The sequence below is a fragment of the Canis aureus genome, chromosome 35 (genome assembly GCF_053574225.1).
Source record: "Canis aureus isolate CA01 chromosome 35, VMU_Caureus_v.1.0, whole genome shotgun sequence".
NCBI classification, from domain to species: Eukaryota; Metazoa; Chordata; class Mammalia; order Carnivora; family Canidae; genus Canis; species Canis aureus.
The window spans coordinates 6,950,354-6,968,050 of NC_135645.1; the positions used below are offsets into that span (position 1 = coordinate 6,950,354).

Consider the following 17,697-nt stretch of genomic DNA (forward strand, 5'->3'; position numbering starts at 1 on the left):
TCAACAACAATAATTTGCCATCCATGCACAGACAAAAGTGCCTCCCAGGAAGCTCCTAGATCTAGATAGGAGACTGTGAAACTCCAATGCAGTCCAAGAATGAAGAGAGTTGTTTTGAGGAGGTAGGCTTATACCAGACAGCTGATTTACTGATTATAGTCTCAGCTACAAAAACAGAAATGGCTCTGTACCCCTGAGAACTCAGCTATAGTTTCATGCAGCTTGGGGTCTGTCACCAATATGCGCTATATACCAAGAGATCTGGAAGAGTCACTCCCACCCAGGCATCAGGTGGTAGTCACACAGACCTCATTTCAGCTGTGGACCCAGAAGTGGTATTTGAACCAGCTCTAGCTCTTCTTGGCTGCAGTGCAGGAGCCACTGGAGGTAAGCCCAGCAAACTCAAGCAAACCACAGATTCTGAGATGGCATTGTAACTGGGCTCTAGCCCATCCCAGCCATAGTGTAGGAACAATCTTGCTGGCACAGGGATCCTATGCCCCTAGAGATCCTAAAAGGGCCCTATATGTGGCTTCATCTTCCTCACAGCAACAGACTGTTAGTAGTCCTGAGGGTCCAGGGTCCCAGCAGAAGACATTCCCATCTGTGCATCTGAAGATCTAGGAAAGGCTCCATACCCTACTCCCTACCGCTTCCAGCCATAATCCACAAGTAGACCTGCTGCCATGAGAACCAGGCTGCAGACACTCCTATCTGTGTTTACAGGGACCTTGAAAGGGCCAATACATGATCCCAGCCGCCTAACAGTCATAATCAGCCAGCAGTCCTTTGGGTCCAGGGTCCCAGTAGGAAACATGCCTGGCTGCAACCCTGATGACTCTGAAAGGGCCCTATATTCAGTTCCAGCTCATCCAACTGCCATCTGCTAGGCAGTGCCATCTATTGCCACAGGGACCTAGCAGAAGATATTCCTGTTTGTATTCCCAGAGATCCCTATACTGGGTACCAGCCCCTCCCAGCTTCAATCTATGAGCAGTCCTATAGGCACAAGGACCTGGTAAGAGATACAACTGCACCCCAAAAGATCCTGAAAAGGCCCTATACTTGGTTTGAGCCCCTCTAGCCATGGTCAGGGACCAATCCAGCCTATCAAGTGACTTGGAGAGAGACATACCCATCTGTGCCCCTAGGGCCAGATCTGCAAACTTAATATTGGCTGTGGAATGTGAAACAGCCCTGAGGCTCAGTTCCAGCACCTCTCAGCCACAGATCAGGGTCAATCCTGCCCACCCAGGGAGCCATCCAGTAACTAGATAGCAGTCCTACCAGGGATATGGTGGGAATCACACCCGCCATTTACTTGAGCATAGGCTCGCTGTCTATTTACCTGATAACAGGACCCACATATAGGCCCTTGTCCAGTACCACCCTACTGACAAGGTACTAATGGCAGTTGTATGCACCCAGGGGCCAGCAATGATCCACATTGGCCTAAGCCCTGGTAACAAACCCAACAACAGACTCCACTGCAGATCCAGTGACAGCCTTGTAACTGGCTCCAACACAGCACACCTGCAATTCTGGAGATAATACTATCAGCTCAGGGAATGGAACAAGAGAAGGACTTTATCTTCCATTCTATAAAGACTGAAAGAAGGGTTTGCTCCTGCAAAAGCACAGACATCAATACAAGGCAACATGGATCATGAAGAAACAAACATATACCACCACCAAAGAATACTAATAGCATTTCAGCAATGGACTCCAAAGAAATGGAAATCTATGATTTGCCAGCAAAGAAATAAAAATAATCATCTTAAGAAAATGTGAATGAAAATGCAAAAGAACACCGATAGACAACTGAAAAAAATTAAGAAAACAGTTCGTGAACAAAATGCATTTGATAAAGAAACAGAAACCATAAAAAGAACCAAACAGAAATCCTGAAGCTCAAGAATACAATGTCAGAAATGAAAATTTCAAAAACAGAGCCTAAATAACAGCCCTGATCATACAAAAGACTTAGCAAACTCAAAGACAAATCATCTGAAATTAACCAGTTAGAGAAACAAAAAGAAGAGTGAAGAAAGCCTAAGTAAATTATGGGATACCAACAAGCAAATGGGCATTTGCATCATGAGAGTCCCAGAAGAAAAAAGAAGAGGAAAAAAAAGCAGAAATATCATTTAAAGAAAAAAATAGCTGAAAACTTCCCAAATCTTGGGAAAGCTATATATATCCAAGTACAGGAAGCTGAAAGAAACTCAAGCAAGATCAATCCAAAGATTTCTCTGAGAAACATTATAACCAAAATGCTTAAAGTTAATGACAAGGAGATAATTTTGAAAGTAACAAGAGAAAAGCAATTTTTTACTACAAAGGAACCCACATAAGTCTATCAGTGGATTTCTCTGCAGAAACCCAGCAGGCCAGGAGGTAGTGTGATGATATATTGAAAGTAATGAAATAAAAAAGCTGCCAGCCAAGAATAATATACCCAGCAAAACTGTCCTTCAGAAATGAAGGAAAGATAAAGACATTTCCAAACAGTAGTTAAGACTTCATTACCACTAAACCTGACGCTACAAAAAAATGCTAAAGGGAGTTTAAGCTGAAATGAAAGGACACTATGTAACAAGCTGAAACATAAGAGCATAAAATTCACTGGTAAGAGTAAATATATAGTTAAATTCAGAATACCCCAGTACTGTAATGGTGGTATATAAATCACTTTTATCTCTATTATAAAAACTAAAGAAAACATTTAAAATGCTATAGCTACAACAATTTGTTAATGGATGCACAATATATAAAGAATAAAATGTGACAACAATATGATAAAATGTTGGAGGATAAGTAAAAGTGTAGATTTGGTATGTGATTGAAAGTGAGTTATTATCAGCCTAAAATAGACTGTTATATCTCTAAGATGTTTTACATAAGCCTCATTATAACCAAAATTAAAATCTATAGTATTTACATAAAAGGCAAAGAGAAAAGAATTAAAGCATAATATATATATATATATATATATATATATATATATATATATACACAAAAAAATAAATTCAGAATTGAAAAAGAACAAAGGAATAAAGGAAATAAAAAATTCAGAAAACAATTTAAAAATGGCAATACTAGTACTTACCAACAAATAATTAACTTAAATGTAAATGAACTAATTCTTTAATCAAAAGATACAATGGTGGCTAATCGGATTAAAAAAAAGATCCAATGATATATGGCCTATATGAGACTCTCTTTAGCTTTACAGATACACATAAGCAGAAATTGAAAGGATGGAAAAAGATATTCCATGCAAATGGTAACCCAAAGAGAGCATGAGTGCTTATACTGAAGACAGACAAAACAAACTTTTAGTCAAAATCAGTGGCAAGAGGAAAAAGTCACAATGTAGTGATAAAGAAGTCAATTCATCAAGAGAATATAACAATTATAAATATATATGCATCAACACTGGAGCACCTAAATATTTAAAGTGAATATTAGAACTGGAAGGAGAATTAGAAGGCAATACAATAATAGTAGGACACTTAAATACCCTACTTTCAACATTAGAGAAAGCATCCAGACAGACTTAGTAAGAAAACAGTGGACCTAAATAACACTACAGACCAAATGGACCTAACAGACACATAAAAATATTCCATTCAAAAAACCTGAATACACACTCTTCTTAAGTACATACAAAATATTCTCCAGGATACATTATATGCTGGAATACAAAGCAAGAAGATTGAAACTATTTCTAGTATCTTTTCTGACTGCAGTGCTATTACAATAAAAAATCAATAACAGGAAGAAAATTGAAAAAAATCACAAATATGTGGAAATTAAACAACAAAATTCTGAACAACTAATGGATTAAAAAAAAAACAAAAGAGAAATCATAAAGTATCCTGAGACAACTGGAAATGAAAACAAAACATACCAAAACTTATGGGATACAGGAAAGCATTCCTACAAGTTTATAGCAAAAAATGCCAAAAATAAGAGAAAAGAAAGATCTTAAATAAACAACTTAATTTTATAACAAAAGGAATTAGAAAAAGAACAAACTAAGCCTAAGTTAGCAGAAGAAAAGAAATAATAAAAATCAGAGTGGAAATAACTAAAATAGAGGCTAAAGAGATAATAGAAAAAAATCAATGAAAAAGTCAATGAAATAAGAGCCATTTTTTGGAGGGATAAACAAAATTGACAAATCTTTAGACCGAGCAATCAAAAAAGAGAAGACTCAAATAAACCTATAAATGGAAGAGAAGACATTACACATGATCCCACAGAAATTCAAAGAATCACAGAAGCTACTTTGAACAAGCATATGTCAATAAGTTGGATAACCTAAAAGCAATGGATAAGTTCCTAGAAACATAAAACCTACCAAGAATGAATCATGAAGAAATGGAAGATGTAAAAACACAATAATGACTAAAGGGATGGAAGCAATAACTAAAACCTCCCTTGGGGCACTCTGATTGGCTCAGTTGATAGAACATCTGACTTTTGATTTTGGTTCAGGTCATGATCTCAGGGTCATGAGATCGAGCCTCACATCATGCTTCATGCTCAGCACAGAGTCTGCTTGAGATTCACTCTCCCGCTCTCTCTGTCCCTCCCCATGTTCACACTCATACTCTCACTTCTTCTCACTCTCTCTAAAATAAATGAATAAGGGCACCTGTGTGGCACAGTCAAGCATCTGATGCTGGAATTTAAAAAACCAGCTACTCAGTTCTAGGAGAACCCACAGGGCATAGGAAGCTGAGTCCCCAAATTTTAAAGAGACAGCACTACAAAAAGCCCACAGGGATACAGAACAGAAGCAACAGTCTGAAAAACATCTGGGGCAGACTGGAAGGAGAGTTATTTACTAATCTCAGAGCATGTCTGGAGGGGCAGGGTTCATTGAAGGACTTCTCCAGGAACAAAGGAGCTGGCAGGTGCCATTTCTTTCCTCCACCTGCCCCCTGGAATGAACCTACTGCCATATATGGGAACCACTGCAGGGCCAACATTCACTACCTAACTTGCTTTCACCGAACCTAGATCCCCAGGCTTCAATGGATCCACCCATTCCAGTCACACTTGACTCATCCATAGCATTATGGGTTTCCTCCTCACAGAAGACCAGCACAAACCCTACCAACACCTTGTTTCCTAACCTGCATGCCTTGTGGGTCTAGCCACCTCTGGCAGTGGTGGGTACCTTATCACAGAAGATCTCCATGCACCATGTTAAAATTGTGGGCTCCACTATGCACACTGTACAGATCAGCACCAGCCTGCCTTGATCCTGGCAACTCTGACAGGTCTTATTGTACAAAGAGACTGGCTCACATCCTGTTAAAACCACATGTCTCACCTGGCTGGTCTCACCAGCATGCAAGCCTTAAGGACACAGTGCCCCAAAATCCCCTTCAAAATATTCTTGGCTAGAGACCATTCAAGCTGCACCATGAGTCTGGCAGTGTGCAAGCAGCCCCAACAGGGACTAGCACCACTCCACAGTGACTCCTGCCATGGGGTGAAGGGAAGATAGCCACAGAGCAGTCAAATGGGGACCCTACCAGTGGGCTGGGGGAAGATAGTTGATCTGATTGCAGGCCCCATCCACTAATGCAAGCTTCTCAGGGGATAACAGGGAAAGTGTTCCACAGTTTCCTCCTACTGCATATCTGGCAAACACATGGTCTGACTAAACCCAAGTCCAAGGCAGTCCACTAACTCTACAGGGACCAAGCACTGCCTACGACAGGCAAAGAGAGTCACTGCAGATGACTAGAATGAGAGAAAAAGCAGCCAAAAAACAACAGGGCACATGCAACATATATAGGAGACAATACTGGAGCTCCAGGTTCTGGTGAAAAGGGGACACTGCACTGCAGGGCAGTATAAGACCTCTTCATTAGGCCATTACTTTAAAGAGAAGAGACGTAGCTGACTTTCCTAACACAGAGAAACAGACAAAGAGAGTAAGACCAAATGAAACAACAGAAAAATATGTAAACTAAAACACAGGACAAAATAACAATAAGAGACCTAATTAAAATGGATATAAGTAATATGCTGAATAGAGAATTTAAAGTAATGATCATCATGATACTCATCGGACTTGAGAAGAGTGGAAGAAGCAGTGAGACACTTAACAAAGATAAAAAAGAACCACTCAGAGATGAAGAATACAATAAATGAAATTAAAAATACACTTGATGGAATAAATCGCAGGCGAGAAGAAGCAGAAGAATAAATTAGTAGCCTGAAGGAGAGAGTAATGGAAATTAATAAAGCTGAGAAAGTGAGAAAAAAAAAGAATTATACAAACTGAGAATAGACTTAGGGAACTCAGTGACTCCATTAAGCTCACAGAGATCCCAGAAGGACAGACAGAAAAGGAGGCAGAAAATTTATTTGAAGAAATAAGAGCTGAAAACTTACCTAAACTGGAGAAGGAAACAAAAATCAAGAACCAGGAGGCACAGAGATTGCCCAATAAAATCAACCCATTACTATGCACCAAGACACATAGTAATTAAAATGGCAAAAAGCAGTGACAAAGAAAAAAATTTTTAAGCATCTAGAGAAAAGAAGACAGTTATATACAAGAGAAACCTCAAAAGTTTATTATCAGAGTTTTCAGCAGAAACTCTATAGCCCCAAAGGGAGTTGCATAATCAAAGTGTTAAAAGGAAGAAAATCTACAGCCGAGAATACTCTATCCAGAAAGGCTATCATTCAAAATATAAGGAGAGATGGGGTACCTGGGTATCTCAGTGGTTGAGCATCTGCCTTTGGCTCAGGTCATGGTCCTAGGGTCCTGGGATTGACTCCCCACAGGGAGCCTGCTTCTCCCTCTGCCTATGTCTTCACCTCTCTGTGTGTCTCTCACGAATAAATAAATAAAGTCTTAAAAATAAACAAAAAAAGGGAGAGATAATGAATTTCCCAGACAAACAGAAGCTAAAGGAGTTCATGACATCTAAACCAGACCTATAAGAAATGTTAAAGGGGACCCTGAGTGGAAAGGAAAGACCAGAGTAAGAAGAGTAAGAAAAGTAGGAAGCACAAAAACATTTTTTTAAAGATTTTATTTATTTATCCATGAGAGACACAGAGAGAGAGAGGCAAAGACATAGCCAGAGGGAGAAGTAGGCTCCTCACAGGGACCCCAATGTGGGACTCGATCCCTGGTCAGGGATCACACCCTGAGCCAAAGGCAGACACTCAACCGCTGAGCCACCCAGGTGTCCCAGAACAAAACCATTTCTTAAAAAAAAAGGTATATCTGTAAAAATTAGTAAAGGAAATCACAAAATAAAAAATAAATGCACATTAATTATGATCCCTTATCTAAAATGTGGAAAGGGGAACAAGTAAAGAATACGTTCAAACTTAAGCAACCATCAATATAAACTACTATGTGCAGATGGTGATATATAAAAATCCAATGGCAACCACAGATCAAAAGCTACTAATAAATATGCAAAAAAATAAATAGAAAGGAATTCATAAAAGTGAAAGTGAAGCAAATGTCACGACATATTGTCATGTCATGTCATGTCATGAAAGAAAGCCAGCAAACCATAAGACAAGACAGCAAGGGAAGAAAGAAACAGATAAGAACTATGAAAACAACCATAAAACAAGTAATAAAATGGCAATAAATACATACCTACCAATAATCACTTTCAATGTAAATGGACTAAACACTCCAATCAAAAGACATAGGATGATGGAATGGGTAAAAAACATGGCCCAGGCAGCCTGGTGGCTCAGCGGTTTAGCGCCGCCTTCAGCCGAGGGCGTGATTCTGGAGACCTGAGATCGAGTCCCACATTGAGCTCCCTGCATGGAGCCTGCTTCTCCCTCTGCCTGTGTCTCTGCCTCTCTCTCTCACTCTCTCTCTCTTTCTCTCTCTCTCTTTCTCTGTCTCTCATAAATAAATAAATAAAACCTTTAAGAAAAAAAAAAAATGACCCATCTATATGCTGCCTAACAGACTCATTTCAGACCCAGGACACCTGCAGATTGAAAGTGAGGGGATGGAGAAACATTTATCATGAAAATGATGTCAAAAGAAAGCAGGGATAGCAATACTTGTGTCAGACAAAATAGACTTTATAACAAAGACTGTAACAGGAGACAAAACTATATAATCACAAAGGAGACAATCCAACAAAAAGATATAACAATTGTAAATATTTATGGACTGAACAAATATATAAACAGTAAATAACAGATATAAAGGAACTAATCAATATTAATAGGATAATTATAGAGGACCTTAACAGCCCACTTACATTAATGGATAAACCATCTAATCAGAAAATCAACAGGGAAACAGTAGCTTTGGATGATACATTGGTTCAAGTGGATTTAACAAATATATTCACCACACTCCATCCTAAAATAGCAGAATACACATTCTTTTCAAGTGTATATGGAACATTCTCCAGAATAGACCACATATTGGGCCACAAAAAAAGTCTCAACAAATTCAGAAAAAGCAAAGTCATAACATGCATAAATGAAATCAGGAGCCGGTTCTTTGAAAAGATAAACAATATTCATAAACCTCTAACCAGACACACAAAAATTTTAAAAAGGACTCTAATAAACAAAATCAGAAATGAAAGAGGAGTAATAACAACTAACACCACAGAAATACAAATTATTCTAAGAATATTATGAAAAATTATACAACAAATTAAACAACCTAAAGAAATGGATAAATGCCTAGAAACATATAACCTCCAAAGAGTGAAGCTGGAAGAAATAGAAAATTTGAACAAACTGAGTACTAGCAAGGAGATGGAAATCAGTAGTCAAAAAACTACCAAAAAACAAAAGTCTAGGACCAGATGGCTTCACAGGCAAATTCTATCAATCTCTTAAAGAAGAGTTAACACCCATTCTTCTTAAACTATTTTAAAAAATAGAAGAGGAAGATTTCCAAATATATTCTATGAGGCCAGTGTTAGTTAACCTGTTATCAAAGCCAGATAAAGACACCATGAGAGAGAGAGAGAGAACTAAAGGCCAATATCTGATGAACATAGATGCAAAATACGTCAGCAAAATACTGGCAAACCAAATCCGTCAATACATTAAAAAAATCATTTGCTACAATCAAGTAGGATTTGTTCCTGGGTTGTGATGGTGGTTCAATATTTGGAAATCAATCAACATGATACATTGCATTAATAAGAGAAAGGGTATGATCATTTCAGTAGTTGAAGAAAAAGCATTTGACAAAGTACAATATCCATTCATGATAAAAACCTTCAACAAAATAAGAGAGAACACACCTCAACATTATAAAGGTCTCATATAAAAAACCCACAGCCAAAATCATACTCAATGAAGAAAACTGAGAGCTTTTCCCCTAAGGTCAGAAATAAGACAAGGAGTCCACTTTCACTACCTTTATTCAACATAATACTGGAAGTCTTAGCCACAGCAATCAGACAACAAAAAGAAATAAAAGGCATCCAAGATGCTAAGGAAGAAGTAAAACTTTCCCTATTTGCATATAACATGATAGCATATAATAAAAAACAACTAAAGACTGATAGGACTGATAAATGAATTCAGTAAAGGCACAACATAAAAAAATGAATATACAGAAATCTGTTGCATTTTTATACACTAAAATGAAGCAGTAGAAAGAGAAATTAAGAAAACAATCTAATTTATAATTATACCAAAAAGAATAAAATATCAATGGGTAAACCAAATAAATGAAAGGGCTGTACCTTGAAAATTATAAAACATTCATGAAAGAAACGGAAGATGACACAAAGAAATGGAAAGATATTCCATTCTCATGGACTGGAAAAACAAATATTGTTACAATATCTATATTGCCCAAAATAATCTATATTTAATGCAAGCTCTATCAAAATACCAAAATATTTCTTACAGAACTAGAATAAACAATTGTAAAATTTGCGTGGAACCACAAAAAACCCTAAATAGCAAAAGCAATCTTGAAAGAAGAATAAAACTGGATGTATCACAATTCCAGACTTCAAGTTATATTACAAAGCTGTAATAATCAAGACAGTACAGTACTGGAACAAAAACAGACACATAGATCAATGGAACAGAATAGAAAACTAAAAAATGAACCCACAGTTACATGGTCAATTAATATTTGACAAAGCCGGAAAGAAAATCCACTGGAAAAAAACACTTTCTTCAACAAATGGCGTTGGGAGAACTGGACAGCTACATGCACAAGAATGAAACTGTACTATGTTTTTACATCACACACAAAAATAAACTCAAAATGAATTAAAAACCTAAATGTAAGACCTGAAGCCATACAAATCCTAGAAGAGAACACAGGCACTACTAACTTCTTTGAAATTGGTCATAGCAACTTCTTGTTAGATATTTCTTCTGAGGCAAGGGAAATAAAAGCAAAAATCAACTATTGGGACTACATCAAAATTGAAAAGCTTCTGTAGGACAAGGGAAACAATCAATAAAACTAAAAGGCAACCTACTGAATCAACCAACCTATCTGAGAAGATATTTGCACATGACATATCTGATAAAGGGTAATATATAAAGACCTTATAAAACTCAACACAACCCCCCAAACAATCCAATTTAAAAAATTAGTTATTAATAAAAATTTTCCCAAAGAAAATCTACAGATGGGCAACAGACACATGAAAAGATGTTCAACATCGCTTGTCATCAGGGAAATGAAATCAAAATTACAATGAGATATCACCTCACATCTATCAGAATGGCTAAAATTGAAAACACAAGAAACAATGAGGATTGACAAGGATATGGAGAAATGGGAACCCTCTTGTACTATTGGTAGAAATGCAAACTGAGGCAGCTACTGTGAAAAACAGTATAGACATTTCTCAAAAAGTTAAAAACAAAACTCACCTAAGATCCAGCAATCGCATTACTCAGTATTTACCCAAAGAATACAAAAATACTAATTCAAAGGGATACATGTACCCCAATGTTTATAGCAGCATTATTTACAATAGCCAAATTACAGAAACAGCCCAAGTGTCCAAGTGATGAATGGATAAAGATGTGGCATACATACAACGTAATATTACTTGGCCATAAAAAGGGATAAAATCTTGACACTTGCAATTTCATGGATAGAGCTTTGAGAGTGTAATGCTAAGTGAAATAAGTCAGTCAGATAAAAACAAATATCATATGATTTTACTCAGATGTGGATACTAAGAAACAAAAGAACAAAGGGAAAAAAAAGAGAGGGGGTGAAAACCAAGAGACAGACTCTTAACTATAAAGAACTGATGGTTACCAGAAGGTAGGGGCAGGGATGGGTTAAATAGGTCATGAGAATTAAGGAGAGCACTGGATATTGTATGGAAGAGTTTTGTTTTGATGAGCACTGGATATTGTATGGAAGAGTTCAATCGCTATATTGTACACCTAAAACTAATATATCATATGTTAAGTAGCGGGATTTAAATAAAAACTTTTAAAAAAAATCATTTGACCATATATGAAAGGGTTTATTTATGGGCTCTCTATTCCATTGGTCTATAAATCTATCTGTGTATGTGCTATGCCATTTTGGTTTGATTACTGTAGCTTTGTAATAAGTTTTAAAATCAGGAAGTCTGAGACTTCTAACTTTGCTTTATTTCAAGATTTTTTTTTAAAGTAAGCTCTACACCTAACATGGGCCTTAGCTCACAACCCCAAAATCAAGAGTCACATGCTCTACAAACTGAGTCAGAGAGGACCCCTTCTTTTAAGATTATTTTGGCTATTTGGGGTCCCTTGAGACTCCATATGAAATTTAAGATGAATTTTTCTATTTCCGCAAAAAATATCATTGAGTTTGACTTCGTTGAATTGTGGATCACTTTGGTTAGTATTGACATCTTAACAATATTAAGCCTTTTAACACATAAACACAGAATATCTTTCCATTTCTTTATGTCTTCTTAAATTTCTTCCAGAAACAATTTATAGTTTTTGGTGTACAGTTCTTTTGCTTCCTTGGTTAAATTCATTCCTAAATATTTTAGCCTTTTTCATGTTATTGTAGTTGAAGTTGTTTTAATTTCCTTTTCAGATTGTTCATTGTTACTGTACAATAACTAATTTTTGTTTGTTGATTTTGTATCCTGCAGCTTTGCTGGATTCATTTAGTAGTTCCAACAATTTTGTATGTGCAGAAGCTTCAAGGTTTCTCCTTTACTTGTGAAAGATAATTTCCTAAATAATTATATGCTGTTGAGTTTTTCTTTCAATACTTTAAATATTCTATTCCACTCCTTTTCTTCTTCCATGGTTCCTAAATAAAAGTCCACTGTAATTCCTATCCTTGTTCTTCTATAGTAAGGTGGTTTCCCTCCTATAGCTTCCTTCAAATTTTCTCTTTGCATTTGCTTATCAACAATGATATTCCTACTGCAATTTTCCATTTTTAAAAATTTATTTTGCTTCTTGTTCTCTGAGATTCCTTGGTCTTCATTTGGTTTCTGTTATTAATTCTGTAAAGTTCTCAGCCATTATTACTTTGAATATCGTTCTTCTGTCCATTTTGTTCCTTCTGGTAGTTCAGTAACATTTATATTACACCTTCTAAAATTGTCATACATTTCTTAGAATATTCAGATGTGTTTTTCTCCCATTATTTTCTCTTTATGTTTCCATTTGGGAAATTTTTATTGACCTATCTTTAAACTTTGTGATTTTTTTCCTGCCTTGAATCCAGCCTATTAATAAGACCAGCCAGCATATTCTTCATTTCTCTAGAGTGTTTTTGATTTCTGGCATTTCCTTTTGAATATTTCTTAAAAAAAAAAAAAAAAGATTGTATTTATTTTAGAGAGAGAGGGAGAGAGCACAAGCAAGGGTGAGGAGCAGAGGGAGAGGAACAAGCAGACTCCATGCTGATTGAGAAGCCTGACACAGGCTTGATTGCATGACCCTGAGATCATAACTGAAGCCTAAATCAAGAGTTGGATGCTCAACCAACTGAACAACCTGGCCACCCCTCCTTTTGAACTATTTTTTAGAGTTTTCACCATTATTGCTTACATTACCCATTTTACATGCATGATATCTACTTTTAAATGTGTTTTATAGTGTCTGCATTAGAGTTCTCAGCACACGAAACACAGCTATTTTAAATTCCTTGTCCTATAATTCCATAATCTCTGTCATAGCTCAGTCTGGTTATGATGCTTGCTTCATCTGTTTAGATTGCATTTTTAATTGCTTTTGGAATGCTCTGCAATTTTTTGTTGAGTCAGTTATGTTGGTATAAGCTAATAAAAACTGAGGTCAATGGCCTTTAGCTGATCATTTATGTTCATTTTTCTAGGTCTATTTGGTGGTTTATGTAGCTATTTATGTCAGAGACATCAAATATCTCTATTGTCTATATTTGTCATCACGATTGACTTTAGACCTATTACTCCTTAGAGAGAGTCTATATCTGTCACTAAACCAGAGCCTGGTTAGTGCTGTGATAAGGTATTCAGGGGGTGGGGGGAGGGTGTGTGGTTACATTCCAGTCTTTTAGTAACCCTGTATGTCAGAGGTATGACCTTTACAAGTGTTCCTGCAGCTATATAGTCTTTTCACCCACTTTGGTGAGAGGAAAGCTAAAAGGAGGTAAAGTTGGAGATAAAGTTGGAAACTTGAGCTTCCCATAGTTGGGATAAGGCTCTCATAGTCTTTTCCCCAGGAAAATAGATCTTTGTTATAGAATATACCCTGAGTATATTTTACAACAATTATTCTTCTCCTTCCCTTTCTACAGTCCTGAAGAGATCCTTCTTAGATCTTTACCATGAGAGCCTAGTATACCTCTTGGAGGTAAAACCCTTGAAAATATGGGGATTCCACTAATACTTTGGCCTCCAGGAGAACTTACTTTCATGATAATCCACATTTAGTATCCAACAATTTGAAAAAATTATGATTTGAGTGTTCCTACCAGTTTATGTCTCCAGCAGCTTCTATACAAGCTGTGACTCTCTGGATTTGTTCTTCTTTCCAGATTTTGGGGTAGAGATTTTCCCTGTAACCTCAGTTCTCTAATAGGTCCAGGAAAGGATAATTTTAAGTCCGATCAACATTTTATTGATCTAAGGATGGGAATGATGATTTCCAAGCCATTTACATGCAAAAGGTAAAATCAAATATGCCATAAAACAAGTCTCAATAAATTAAGAAGGATTGAAATCATATAAATTATGTTGTCTGACCACAGTGAAGTTCAAACTCAATAACTGAAAGTAATTGGAGGAATTCACAAATCTGTGGAAATTAAACAGCATACCCCTATATAGCCAATAGGTCAAAGAAGTCATAAGGAAAATTTAAAAAATAATCTGAGATGAATGAAAATGAAAACACAGCTAATAAGGAATAAAAGGGGATAGAGCTAAAGCAGTTCTTATATTGAAATTAATAGCTGTAAGCACCTATACAAAAGATCTCAATTCAATAATCTAACATTCCACAATGAGAAACCACAGAAATTGTGCAAACTAAACCCAGACAGTCAAAAGAAGAAATGATAAAGATGAGTGGATATAAATAGAGAATAGAAAAATAAAGAGAATCAATGAAACCAATAGTTGATTCTTTCAAAAAAGTCAATAAAATTGCAAGCATTTAACTAGATCAACTAAGAGAAAAAGGGAGAACACTCAAATAACTAAAATCAGTTAGTGAAAAATTAAGCAAATACAAAGATTTAAAAAGATTATAATGGGATACAAAAAACAATTATATATCAAAAAATTAGAAAATTGATATTAAATAGACTTTTAGAAAGTCACAAACTATTGAAACGGACTCAAAAAGAAATATAAAAAATTTAAATAGGCCTTTAAAAAGATCAGTTTAGTAATCAAATAACTACTCAGAATGAAAAGTACAGATTTATACTTGTTCTTCAGTAATTCTTGTAAAAATCAGAAGAGGAAATACTTTCCAACTTACTCTATTATACCAGTATTATCCTGAAACCAGAAAAAGACAAAGACATGACAAAGACAGGAAAGTAAAGATCAATAATTTATTAACATAGACACAAAAATCCTTAATGAAATATAAGCTAACTGAATCCAGCAATATGTAATAAAAATTACTTATCATGACCTAGTGAGATTTACCCCAGGAATGCAGGATTGTTTTAACATTGGAAAATCAATTAAGATATTGTATCAATAGGACAAAAATAATTTGGCCATCTCAATAGATGCAGAAAAAGCATTTGAAAAAATTTAATACCTTAAAAAAACCCTCAATAAGTTAGGAATAGAAGGAAACTTCTTCAATCTTAAAAAGCACATATACAAAAAAAACCCAACTGCTCACATCATACTAGTGAAACAGTGAATGCTTCCCCTATGAGATCAGGAAGACAGAGATGCCTGCTCCTGCCACTTCTATTTAACAATGTATTGGAATTTTTATCTAGGACAATTAGGCAAGAGAAATAAATAGAAGACATTCAGAGTAGAAAGAAGTAACTAAAACTATTTGTAAATGACAAGATCTTGAACATACACCATCCTTTAAAAATATGCTAAAAATTATTAGGACTAATAAAGGAGTTTAGCAAGAGTGCAGTTTACAAAATTAATGTACAAAAATCAGCTATGTTTGTGTATACTAGCAATGCATTATCCAAAAGTGAAAATAAGAAAATAATTCCATTTACAGCAGCATCCAAAATAATAAATATTCAGGAATAAAATACCCGGAGTACAAAATGTGCATTCTGAAAACTAGAAAACACCATTAAAAAAAAATTAAGACCTAAATGGAAAGACATCCCATCTCCATAGATCAAAGCTTAATATCATTAGTGTAGTAAATTGATCTTCAAAATCAATGAAACCCTATAAAATTCCCAGGTGGAGTTTTTGCTTTTACAGAAATTGAAAAGCTAATCCTAAAATTCACATGGCAGTCTAGAGACCCAAAATACCTAAATGATCTTTAAAAAGAAGAATAAAGTTGGAGGACTCAAGTTTCCCAATGTAAAGATGTAAAGAAAGCTACAGGATTCAAAACTGGTACTGAGTGAGGACAGACATATAAATAAACGAAACAGAATAAGATTCTAGAAATCCTTATATGTTCAGTCAGTTGAATTTCCATAAGGATATAAAAACAACTTAATGAAGATAGAATTCTTTTGGGTTTAGTTTTCAGGAATTGGTGCTATAATTGAATGTCCACGTGCTATAGAATGAAGATATATCCCCTCTTTACACCATATTTAAAAATTAACTCAAAATTGATCACTGACTTAAATATAGAAACTAAAATTATAAAACTATTAGAGGAAAACAGGAGTAAATTTTTGTGACCTTACATTAGGCAATTATTTCTTAGATACTACACCAAAAACACAAGCAAAAATATTATACACACACACACACACTGAATTTCGTAAAAATCAAAAACCTTTGTGCTTTAAGAAACCATCAGGAAATCGAAAATACAATGCAAAAAATATTGAAAGAAGATACTTCCAGATCATATATCTGATAAGGAACTTGTATCCAGAATTTATAAAGAAATCTTACAAATTAATTAAAAGCAGGAAAAAAAATTTTAAATGGGCAAAGGATTTGAAAAGTCAGTTATCCAAAGAAGATATACAAACTACCAACAAATACATAAAAAGATGCTCACCATCACTAGTCATTAGAGAAATGTCAATTAAGAGAAATTCATAAGATACCACCTTCAGATCCAATAAGGATGGTTATAATCAAAAAGATAGATAACAAGTGTTGGCAAGGATATCCAAATGGAGAAACTGGAAACCTAATACATTGCTAGTGAGAATTAAAACCATCTAGCCTCTTTGGAGCACAATATCAAGTTTCCTCAAAATGTAAAATACTGAGTTACCATATAATGCAGCAATTTTTCTTCTAATTATATACCCAAAAGAAATTAAAATATGTCCACACAAAAACTCGTATACAAAAGTTCACAGCATTATGTATAGAACCAGAAAGTAGAAACAGTCCAGTCTTTCAATTGAGTAAATAAAATAAGAAGCAACTGGGTAAATAAAAGTTGGTATATTCATACAATGGAATATTATTTGTCAGTAAAAACGAATGAAATACTGACACATGCTATAACACAGATAGACTTCGAAAACATTTTAATAAGTCAGTCACCAAATACCACATATTACATGATTCCATTATATGATATGTCCAGAATAGAAAAAAATCTATAGATAGAAATTAGATTGGTGCTAGCCTGGGACTGGGAGGAATGAGGGAAAATGAGGAGTGACTGCTAATAGTTAGAGTTTCTTTTTAGGGTGATAAAAATGTTTTAAGAGTTATTATGGTGATTACTGCATAATTCTAGGAACATACTAAAAACCATTAGATTTTACTCTTTAAATGGTTGCATTATACGGTAAATTATAGTCTACAAAAAGCTTTTTAAAAAGTTGAACAAAAACAGCAAAAAGAAATACCAAATCATGATAAATGACTAGCTTTGTGTAGAAACAGACTGAAACTGGGCTGAGAAAAGAAATTAGAGCTCTCAAATTTATCTGTAATATTTTAGTTATTTTCTTAAAAAGGAATATTACAAAAAATAAATATTACAAGAAATTAACATTTGTTTCTTTTAGATATCAGACATCAAAAGTTGTCATAGTATACTTAGATTTTCTGTATTTTTTAAATT

The 17,697-nt window shown here is 35.1% G+C and overlaps 1 protein-coding gene across 4 annotated transcripts in view; it reads right to left on the reverse strand.

The window, feature by feature from the left end:
- Positions 1-17,697, reverse strand: part of STXBP5L (syntaxin binding protein 5L) — a 379,840-nt gene that overhangs the window by 274,744 nt on the left and 87,399 nt on the right. The window lies entirely within an intron of this gene.